This window comes from Macaca nemestrina, chromosome 7, assembly GCF_043159975.1.
Source record: "Macaca nemestrina isolate mMacNem1 chromosome 7, mMacNem.hap1, whole genome shotgun sequence".
NCBI lineage: Eukaryota > Metazoa > Chordata > Mammalia > Primates > Cercopithecidae > Macaca > Macaca nemestrina.
The window spans coordinates 156,534,811-156,545,221 of NC_092131.1; the positions used below are offsets into that span (position 1 = coordinate 156,534,811).

Here is a 10,411-nt window from a genome sequence, read left to right on the forward strand (position 1 = left end):
ATGTTGAGCATCTTTTCATATGTTTCTTTGCTATCTATATAATTTTCTTCAATGAGATGTGAGTCGAGATCTTTTACACATATTTGAAGCAGGTTGTTTTCTTATCACTGAGTTTTAAGAGTTCTCTGTATATTTTGCATAATAGTACTTTATCAGACATGTTTTTTTTTTTGTTTTTTTTTTTTTTGTAGACGAAGTCTGACTCTGCCACCCAGCTCAGAGAGCAGTGGTGCAGTCTTGGCTCACTGCAACCTCTGCCTCCTGGGTTCATGTGATTCTCATGCCTCAGCCTCCCAACTAGCTGGGATTACAGGCATGCACCACCACACCCGGCTAATTTTTGTATTTTTAGTAGAGACAGGGTTTCACCACGTTGGCCAGACTGGTCTCAAACTCGTGACTACAGGTGATCTACCTGCCTCAGCCTCCCAAAGTGCTGGGATTACAGGTGTGCACCTGGCCTATCAGACATGTTTCTGAAAATATTTTCTCCCAGTCTATGGCTGGTCTTCCCATTCTCTTGCTTTAATTTTTAAAACTAACATTAGAAAGTAACTTAGGACAGTATACCTGTATAGAAAGAGGGCAGAATTTCAAATCACTCACAAAAGCACATGACCAGTTTTGACATTTATAGTCAGGGACACCTTTCTAAGGTATACCTCAGTAGAAATGATGGCAGCAGCAACTCATCTAGAGTGGCCATTGCCAAGACGCCAGCTACAGCAGGGAGGCACTGAGTATTTCCTTAAAGGAAAATACACTGCATGGAGCAGGCAGGAGCCCTGCCCTTCCCAGATGCCACTGCAGCTGTCCTGCAGTGGCTGCAGACCCAGGTGTCTCTGTGCTCTTGGGAGCCTGGGAGGGCCCCCCTCCCACTGCCAGCACCTGTTCCTGCTGCCTGGCTTCTCCCACTGTCAGTACCTGCTCCAATTGTGGAGCAAGGTTGGGGCCAAGCCCCAGCACTGTTGCAGCCTGGCCAGGTGGGCTTATGCTCAGAGCAGTGCTGACACACCAGCCCCCTGCTGCATCAGTCCCCTCCAGACTTTGGGTGATGAGGATCGTGGGAGGAAAGCTGAGGGGCACTGCAGGCAGCTCAACACTGGCCTGCAGGCACCTCTTGGCACAAACATCCTGGGTGCTAATCAATGGCCGTGAGAGGCAGACAGGCTCCTGGGAGGAAGGGGGTGGGTCCCCACTGAAGCCCCACCTTCAAGCCAGGGAAGGTCCTACCAGTCCTGCCCACCAGACAAGGAACTTGCAGTGCTTTTTCCTGAGCCCACCCATTGCTGCCCATGGACCAATCAGCATACACTTCCCCCCCACTCTGAATGAAGACCATAAAAACCCCAGACTCAGCCAGAGCAGGGCAGACATCTGGATGACCAGCTGCATAGAGGAACTACTCTCTCTGCTGAGAGCTGAACACTTGTGGGGATGACCTGTCAGCAAAGAGGAGCCACCCACTCCAGGCCTCCTCTATGCTGAGAGCTGCACACTCGATGGGATGACCTGCCCACAGAGAGGAGCTGCTCGCTGAGCATGAGAATCACTTGAACCCAGGAGGGTCTCCTCTGAGCTGTTCTAACACTCAGTAAAGTTCTTCTTCATCTTGCTCACCGTCCATTTGTCTGCATACATCATTCTTCCTGGACACAGGACAAGAACTCGGGCAAAGGCACCACCAGCCACAGAGGTTTCCGGCCAGAAAAACAACACCTCAAAGATCCCAAAAAAAGAAAGAGCAAAGGGCTAAAGTCAAAAGATTTGTTTCAAGCCCAGCTAAGATAATCATTAGCTGTATTAGATTTTTGTCTAACTAACTAGCCAGTAAAGTCCAGACCTTCCTAAGCAAACAAAGGAAGTTTTGATCCACAGGATTCTCTCCCTCTCTCTCCCTTCAGTTCTCCACTCCGCTTTCTCCTATGTAGCATTTACTCTAACAGCTCTCTCAATGTGATAGGAAAATAGCTCCAGGGTTTCATGATCCTTACATCTCCCAAGTGAAGCCAGCTTGCTCCTAGCATTCAAAAAAAAAAAAACACTTGAAACCAGGCACAGTGGCTCACACTTGTAATCCCAGCACTTTGGGAGGCTGAAGCAGGTGGCTTGCTTGAGGTCAGGAGTTCGAGACCAGCCTGGCCAACATAGTAAAACTCCGTCTCTACTAAAAATACAAAAATTAGCCAGGTGTGGTGGCACATGCCTGTAATCCCAGCTACTTGGGAGGCTGAGGTAGGAGGATTGCTTGAACCCAGGAGACAGAGGCTGCAGTGAGCCAAGATTGCACCACTGCACTCCAGCCTGGGCAACAAAGCAAGACTCCATCTGGAAAAAAAAAAAATAAAAATAACTTGGATCACATGCCCACCCATACACCAATCTCTGCATCCAGGGGAATATAGTGGACCCTGATGGGTCAGTGTGGGTCACACATAACAGACAGAGGCAGAGCCCCTTGATTGGCAGACCTGCTAGGAGTCATAGAAAGGCACTGAGTAGTTCCTTAAAGGAAAAATCAGAGTCCTATTACCAAAAAGAGGAAGGAAATTGGCCCAACCAAAACAACAGATGTCAAAAATATCCGCTACGAGATTTTAGTCAAGTCACTTACTCTCTGAACCTCTGGTTTTTTTTGGTTTTTTTGGGGTTTTTTGTTTTTTTTTTTTGAGACGGAGTCTCGCGCTGTCACCCAGGCTGGAGTGCAGTGGCCGGATCTCAGCTCACTGCAAGCTCCGCCTCCCGGGTTTACGCCATTCTCCTGCCTCAGCCTCCCAAGTAGCTGGAACTACAGGTGACGGCCACTACTCCCGGCTAGTTTTTTTGTATTTTTTAGTAGAGACGGGTTTTCACCGTGTTAGCCAGGATGGTCTCGATCTCCTGACCTTGTGATCCGCCCATCTCGGCCTTCCAAAGTGCTGGGATTACAGGCTTGAGCCACCGCGCCCGGCCTGAACCTCTGTTTTTTATCAGTAAAAGAGGCATGCTTATGATAATACTAGACCCATTACTCCGTGTAGTTCTTGTAAGAATCAAGCACATATTACATGAACAAGATTTGTAAACTGTTGCAAGACACTATTGTAAATAATAGCACCCACTAACCGAGCATTTATTATGGCTAGAAGAAATAGTATTATTTCTATTATTAGTGTCTTGGATACATATATTCACTAACTTTAATGTGATATCTTAAATAGACTTTAGGTTTCCTAAGTAACCATTCAACCTTAATTTGGCTTCTTATGTAGACTTTTCTGTTGAAATAAGAGGGACTAAATGACTTAAATGAATATCAGAGGGCTTGGCAATTCTATGTTTTATTAAAATTCACTTCGTTTTTGCAAATCAACTTCATACAATAGGCAGTTTTTTAGTGGTTAATGTCAACTGGCTAAGCTGGCAACTAAAGTTCCAAACCTGCAAAGTTAGATGGTCAAGCTGTGAGGGACAGAGAACATCACCAATACCAGTGTTCTGCTTCCATTGGCAGGTGGGGTATCTTTTTAATTTTTTATTTAGTATTATCAAATCTGACAGTAAATGAATATCCATAATATTGAGTGTTAATCATTTGAAATAGTATCAGTGTTTTTGAACTATTAGTAAAACTAGTCACAGATGGTGATTCATTCAAGTAAATTTAACTATTATTCAAAAAACAGCTATTCTTCTTCCACTTTGGGGTTTACACAAAACTCATTTGTTAATCTGATATGTAGACATCGAAGTAGCCATACGTCATTATTACTTTATTCTCTTTCTATGTTATGGAAAAAGTGTGATTTTAATGACCATAGGCATCATATATTATTCCAGGACTCAGCTTTCCTTTTAGGATAGATTTATTTAAATTAGCTAGGAGATAGATCATGCTTCATTTAAAATTGCTAAAATAAGTACTTGCATTAGCTTTGCAAAATAGTCCTTTTTTTACTTAAAATGTTCTCTTCAAAGTGTTTCAGTTGCTAAATGTGAATTATTTCCAAAGATTCTCCAGATCAAAAGGTGAGATGATATTTTAAAAATTCAATTTCCTTATAATGTAATGAGGTCAATAATACAAAGAGTTCAGAGTCTCCAATTCCTTTTTCAGATTAAAAATGCCAGTGGAGGCCGGGCGCGGTGGCTCAAGCCTGTAATCCCAGCACTTTGGGAGGCCGAGACGGGCGGATCACGAGGTCAGGAGATCGAAACCATCCTGGCTAACATGGCGAAACCCTGTCTCTACTAAAAAAATACAAAAAACTAGCCGGGCGAGGTGGCGAGCGCCTGCAGTCCCAGCTACTCGGGAGGCTGAGCCAGGAGAATGGCATAAACCCGGGAGGCGGAGCTTGCAGTGAGCAGAGATCCGGCCACCACACTCCAGCCTGGGTGACAGAGCAAGACTCCGTCTCAAAAAAAAAAAAAAAAAAAAAAAGCCAGTGGATCAAGTAATTTCTAAATTATTGCCCTAGTCTTTGGACTTCCTGTAAATTTCTTGTCAATATTTTTTGAATTTATTTATGAAAGTGCTGTCTTTAAAATTAATTATTCACTTATCTTCATTTTAAAGTATTTTTTCTAAACTGCTTATTTGATGTAGTAGATGAAAGAGTATATTTAAAGGCATTAATTTTTATTAACAGCTAAATATTTCAAGATGTCATTTTTCCCTCTAAGTTTTCAGAAAAATCTCTATTATGTGCTCCCAGAGGGAAAAATAGACTTTAAATTAATTTACTTAATAAAGAGATAAATATAGTCTGTCTGTATCTCGTCATAAACTTAGCAGAACTAATCCCTGAATGCCAATGACTACTGCAGGATTTTATCAGTCCTGGTTACCCTCAGTCCCACCCTCACCTTCCCTGCTCTGCCCCCTACCACAGGGGCTGGCTTTCCTGGTCCCCGTGCCAGCTTGCTTCCAGCTGAGTTTGGCCAATGGGAGGCACCAGTAGAGGTTACAGGCTGGGAGATTGGAAGTGGATGGTAAAGAAGAAATCAAGGTATTTCTCCTTCCTTTTTGCCTTAGAAGACAACTGGAGCAATGACTGGCTCTCCCATCTGGCCCCAGCTCCCAACTGAAGAGTCCTGCTGTGAGTCCAACTTTGTCAGATATATCAGTCAGGGTCCAATCAGGAAAAATAATGCACATAGTAATTTAAACAGGAAAAATTTAATATAGAAAATTAGGCCAGGCACAGTGGCTCACGCCTGTAATACCAGCACTTTGAAAGGCCAAGGAGGGAGAATTGCTTGGACCCAGGAGTTCAAGACCAGCCTGGACAACATAGCAAGGTCCCAACTCAAAAAATAAGATTAAAAAGTTAAATTAAAATTTAAAATAAAGAAAATTTATTAGAGAGATATTGGAGTAACGCAGTAAGAAAGAGAATTCTAAAGAATACAAGAATAGCAGATATAAGGAGCAGTCACAACCCTGGGACTGAGATAAAGCATCCAAGTAAGATCTCTGCAACCTCACCAAGACAAAAATCCAGATCTTGTTGGAGAGGGAATAGCCTTGGCTCACTGGATAGTGAAGCTGAGGTGCCATGCCAGAAGCACTTGCTGAGGTACTAACAGAAGCTGTCTACAGAGAGATACCAAACCTTGCCACCCATTGCAAAGCTACCTTAGGCGATGCTGGGGAAATTCCCCATGGGGAGGTACTGTGTGCTGCCAGCTACGAAATACTGCAGAAGCTGCATGCACAAGCTGGGCACTACAGAAGCCATGTGTGTTGCAGGAGCCAAGTATGGCAGATGCTGTACATACTGCAGGAACACCGTGAGAGGAGCACATGGAAGTCAGAAAGAGAGAGAAAAAAAAACCTTCCTGTGCAATGTCTCTCCAGCACCGTCTACCAGCAAAGCTTAATATCATGCAGGAGGAAAACTATTTACAGGGCCTGTATTAGTTTGCTATTGATGCATAACATATCACCACAAACTTAGTGGCTTAAACAACACAAAGTTATTATTGCACAGCTCCTGCGGCTTAGGAGTCTGGCACATCTTGTCTGGGTACTCTGCTTAAGGTCTCACACAGCTGAAATCAAGGTGTCAGCTGGCTACATATTCATCTGGAGGATCAAGTAGGAAGTGATCCACTTCCAAGTTCATTTAGGTCATTGGCAGAATTTAGTTCCTTGCAGTTGTAGAACTAAAGACCTTGTTTTTCTTGCTGGCTGTCAACCAGGGACCACTCTCAACAACTAGAGGGTACTCTGGCCATGTCGCCCCCTCCATGGGCCCTCTTAACTTTGAATCTCCTCTCCCAAGAAGAGTCCTCTTTCCCTTTCAAGAAAGCACCTGAGTAGGTCAGACCCACTCAGGAAAACCACCCTTCGATTAACTCGAAGTCAACTGATTTGAGATCTCAATTACATCTTCATCTTTGTCATCTGATGTAACCTAATCACGGGAGTAAAATCCATCATGTTCACAGTCCCATCTATACTCAAGGAAAAGGGATTACACAGGACCTGGACAAGGTCCTATAAGAATCTTGGGGGCCATCTTAGAATTATGACTACAGGCAATGAAGAATGGATTTGGAGTGAAGAGACAATAAATTGATGACTGGCATACCAGGTAACCCCTACCCCTGGGTTCCAGGAATACCACTTCTTCTCCAGCCAAGGGTACAGTGGCTGTCTATCATTGCTAATCTCTGGATTGCCTCACCATCCCCTGTTGATTAACAATTATCTATCAATAGTAACAATTCTCTATCATAAACTCTATTTTCAAATACTCAGAATCATTTATGTCTTCCTAATTGGAACCTTACTAAGACAAAGTTTTGCTAGTATCTTTTCACATAGGTAATGTTAGCTAAAACCATAAAAGTGGCAATGTCTGTCAATGTAACTGGTGTCTGTTAATGTAACTGGGGTCTGTGTGATAGCTGTGCCTAGGTGATAGCTGTACACTCTGAGCCTGCTTGTACCCAGTCCAGATGTACCACTTCCCAATTACAATGGGTTGCTGTTAGGCCTACCTGACCTTATGACTTGGTGGTTCTTGTAGAACCCAGAAGCTAGCTCATAATGGGCCCTTCTGGTCACATGGATACATAGTACATAATCAGATGCTCTATTTCTGTCAAGGCCAGTAGCATACCAGAAGCTGATTTTTAAAAGGTCTATAAATTCTGTGTAGATGGTGGGCCGTGTTCCAAATCCTAGGGTCTATGTGGGCTTGCCATAAACTGCACAAGACATCTTTTCCCACCATTGATACCTCCAACATCATAGGGGCTTCTCCATCTTAAGGTCCAAATAACAGTGCTGCCTGCACCACAGGCTGGACCTGTTGCAAAGCCATGTCTTGCTCTGGAAAGCTTTCCACATTACACCATAAATGAGCTGGAGCTTGGTATATGCTGCCACCAGAACATAGAGTTCTACCAGGTATTGCGTTTCCTTCCTAGTGATGGCAGATACAAACTCAACAATGTATCCTTTACTTCAGAGGGGATGTCCTAGCATACCCTCCACTAGACCTTTAAAAACTCCGGCCGGGCGCAGTGGCTCAAGCTGGTAATCCCAGCACTTTGGGAGGCCGAGACGGGTGCATCACAAGGTCAGGAGATCAAGACCATCCTGGCTAACATGGTGAAACCCCGTCTCTACTTTAAAAATACAAAAAACTAGCCAGGTGTGGTGGTGGGCGCCTGTAGTCCCAGCTACTCGGGAGGCTGAGGCAGGAGAATGGCGTAAACCCAGGAGGCGGAGCTTGCAGTGAGTGGAGATTGAGCCACTGCACTCCAGCCTGGGCTACAGAGCGAGACTCCATCTCAAAAAAAACAAAAAAACAAAACAAAAAAAACTTCACTGATGTCTTAGAACACTGAATCTTCATAAGGTTTCTCTCCCACTCTCTGGAGCACAAATTTTTTTTCCAGGGCCACCCACATGTTGGCGACTTCTTGCTCATCCAGTTCAATGAAGTGATAGTTGTAATAAACCAATGTGATAATCTGCATCTCCAGGTGATCTGAATGTCTTTCTACTATATTATGTGAAAGGACAGAAAAGTTAACATAGCCCTAGGGTGGAAACATAAATTAATACTTATTGTGTCCATTTCCACATGAATGCAAACTGATTCTTTTTTTCTTCTTCTTTCTTTTTTTTTTTTAAATTGAGACAGGATCTCACTCTGTTGCCCAGTCTGGAGTGCAGTAGTGCAATCTTGGCTCACTGCAACCTCTGCCTCCCAGGCTCAAGCCATCCTCCCACTTCAGCTTCCCAAGTGGCTGGGACTAGAGGTGTGAGTCACTACGCTCAGCTAATTTTTGCAATTTGTAGAGATGGTGTTTCGCCATGTTGCCCAGGCTCATCTTAAGCTCCTAAGCTCAAGGGATCCTTCCACCTTGGCCTCCCAAAGTGCTGGGATTACAGGCGTGAGCCACTACACCTGGCCTGAACTGATTCTTATTCTCTTTTCTTATCAGGATGGAAATGACTGTATTCATCAGGCCAACAGTCTGTACCTGAGACCATACTAGTCTTCACTGGCAAGGATACATCTGGCACGGCAGACTTCACCCACTGGGTTCTGGACCTGAAAACTGGCTCAGATACAGAAACTGGCCAAGCAACCATGTCTTTTTATTTGGGCAGCTGCTCTCAGCCTCCTGATCATTCATTCTTAATTTCTTTTCATTTTATAGATTGAGCAATAGTCAAAACTTGTACTGGTTGTCCACCTTGCCCCTAGACCCATCATCTCACAACCATCTCCACAGCCCTCTTTGTCTCAGACCCCTCTGGGAAACGCTCTGTTTTTTTCTGCTTACTATGATAATCTCACCTACTTTGCATGTGATGGTTTAAGTGCTACTACCTAACCTCTGTTACATGATAGAATCCTATCCTACCCCTGTCTATTAGGGAGCCCAGTTTTACAATGGCTTATCTTACTTCTATGGCCTGGCCTACAGAAGATCACTGAGTTTCTCAATGATTCTGGTGCCTCCTTTTACCAGCACATTCCTTATCCCTTTAATAAATGGAGTATCATCTGGATTCTTCTGCAGAACATAGCAGATGGGTTTTCCAGACCTATATAACTACTCTAGAAAGCACATATCTCTGAACCCTTTACTCCTTTGCTATGTTCCAAAGTAGTCTGAATTTTCTATTATATTTCTTCTAAGCTTTCTCAAAAACTATCTTGGCAGCAAGTTAACACTCTTTCCCAAGATGTTAAATCCTGTGTTATGGAAGAGTGCTCCCTTATCCATAAATTCTTCTTTATCTCTACTGATCCAGCCTCCTTAGCATCCAGTTCCACATATTCACTCCCAGCTCCTGCCAATACATACTAGCTATACCCTGCATCTCTTTTAGCAGGTGATCCATGTTTCCCTTAGCAGCTAAGGGAGGTGCTAGGTACGGTGCTCCCTGATCCCAGCACTGGTCTGGTGGCCGGGTGGGGAGATGAGAGTTAATTATGGGGATGGATGGATGTGATCTTATGCATTATGGGGATGATGCAAGCCAAAGGCCTCTAAGTCATTTTTTAAAACTATTTACTGTTTATTTAAAACTTTATTCTTGAATTTGCAACATTCAAAAACGATATTCACAGCTGGAGTCAGAGCAAGGGCAGAGACGCCAAAACAGATGGTTTTTTCCTTAATTCATCACTCAGGAGCAGAGTTTAAACCAAGCTGGAACCACTCAGCCACGGACTTGCAGCATCCACTTGGTCCAGAGTTTGTACAAATAGGAGCCAAAAACCATGACCTCAGTGAGATCTGAAGATTTCAGAGCCTTCAGCTCAAGCATGGCCTTGCTCACCTGCTCAGTGTAAGGGATCTGTGACCCTTCTGGGCCATACGTGGCTTCTAGCAGCCGCCTCTGGGCCTGAAACACCTCTGGATCTTCCAGGTCTTTGGGAACTTCCACCCACAGTGAGATATTTTTACATTCTGGAAGAATGCCCATCTTGCGGCCCTCACAACCAACCACTCTCCCGCAGAAGCTAGGCCTAACCATCTACATCATTTTAAGTAAAGTGGGATCATCGGCCTTTCACAGGAAGGACTGAGCTGCTTCTTCAGACCCAGAGGGTTCAGGGGAATCTGAGGATTCAAGATTTTCAAGTTTATCAACCTGGATTTTTCCATCTCAAGTTTCAGGATCCCACTTCCTCCCAGCAAAGACACTGACATTGATGTAACACACTTGGCATGGCTGAGGATTCACTCTTCTATGTATTTTTTTTTTTAATTTTTTGAGACAAGATCTTGCTCTGCCACTATCATGGCTCACTGCAGCCTCAACCTCCCAGGTTCGGGTGAGCCTCTCATCTCAGGTGAGCCTCCCATCTCAGCCTCCCAAGTAGCTGGGACTACAGGTGCACACTGCCATGCCCGGCTTATTTTTTGTAGAGATGGGGTTTCGCCATGTTGC

At 44.2% G+C, this 10,411-nt stretch overlaps 1 long non-coding RNA gene across 1 annotated transcript; it reads left to right on the forward strand.

The window, feature by feature from the left end:
• Nucleotides 1–7,065: 7,065 nt before the first annotated feature.
• LOC139364133 (uncharacterized) lies at nucleotides 7,066–8,592 on the forward strand. The gene is made up of 2 exons (XR_011625427.1): nucleotides 7,066–7,399; nucleotides 8,446–8,592. It is a non-coding gene; the product is annotated as an uncharacterized lncRNA (long non-coding RNA).
• The last annotated feature ends 1,819 nt before the right edge of the window (nucleotides 8,593–10,411 follow it).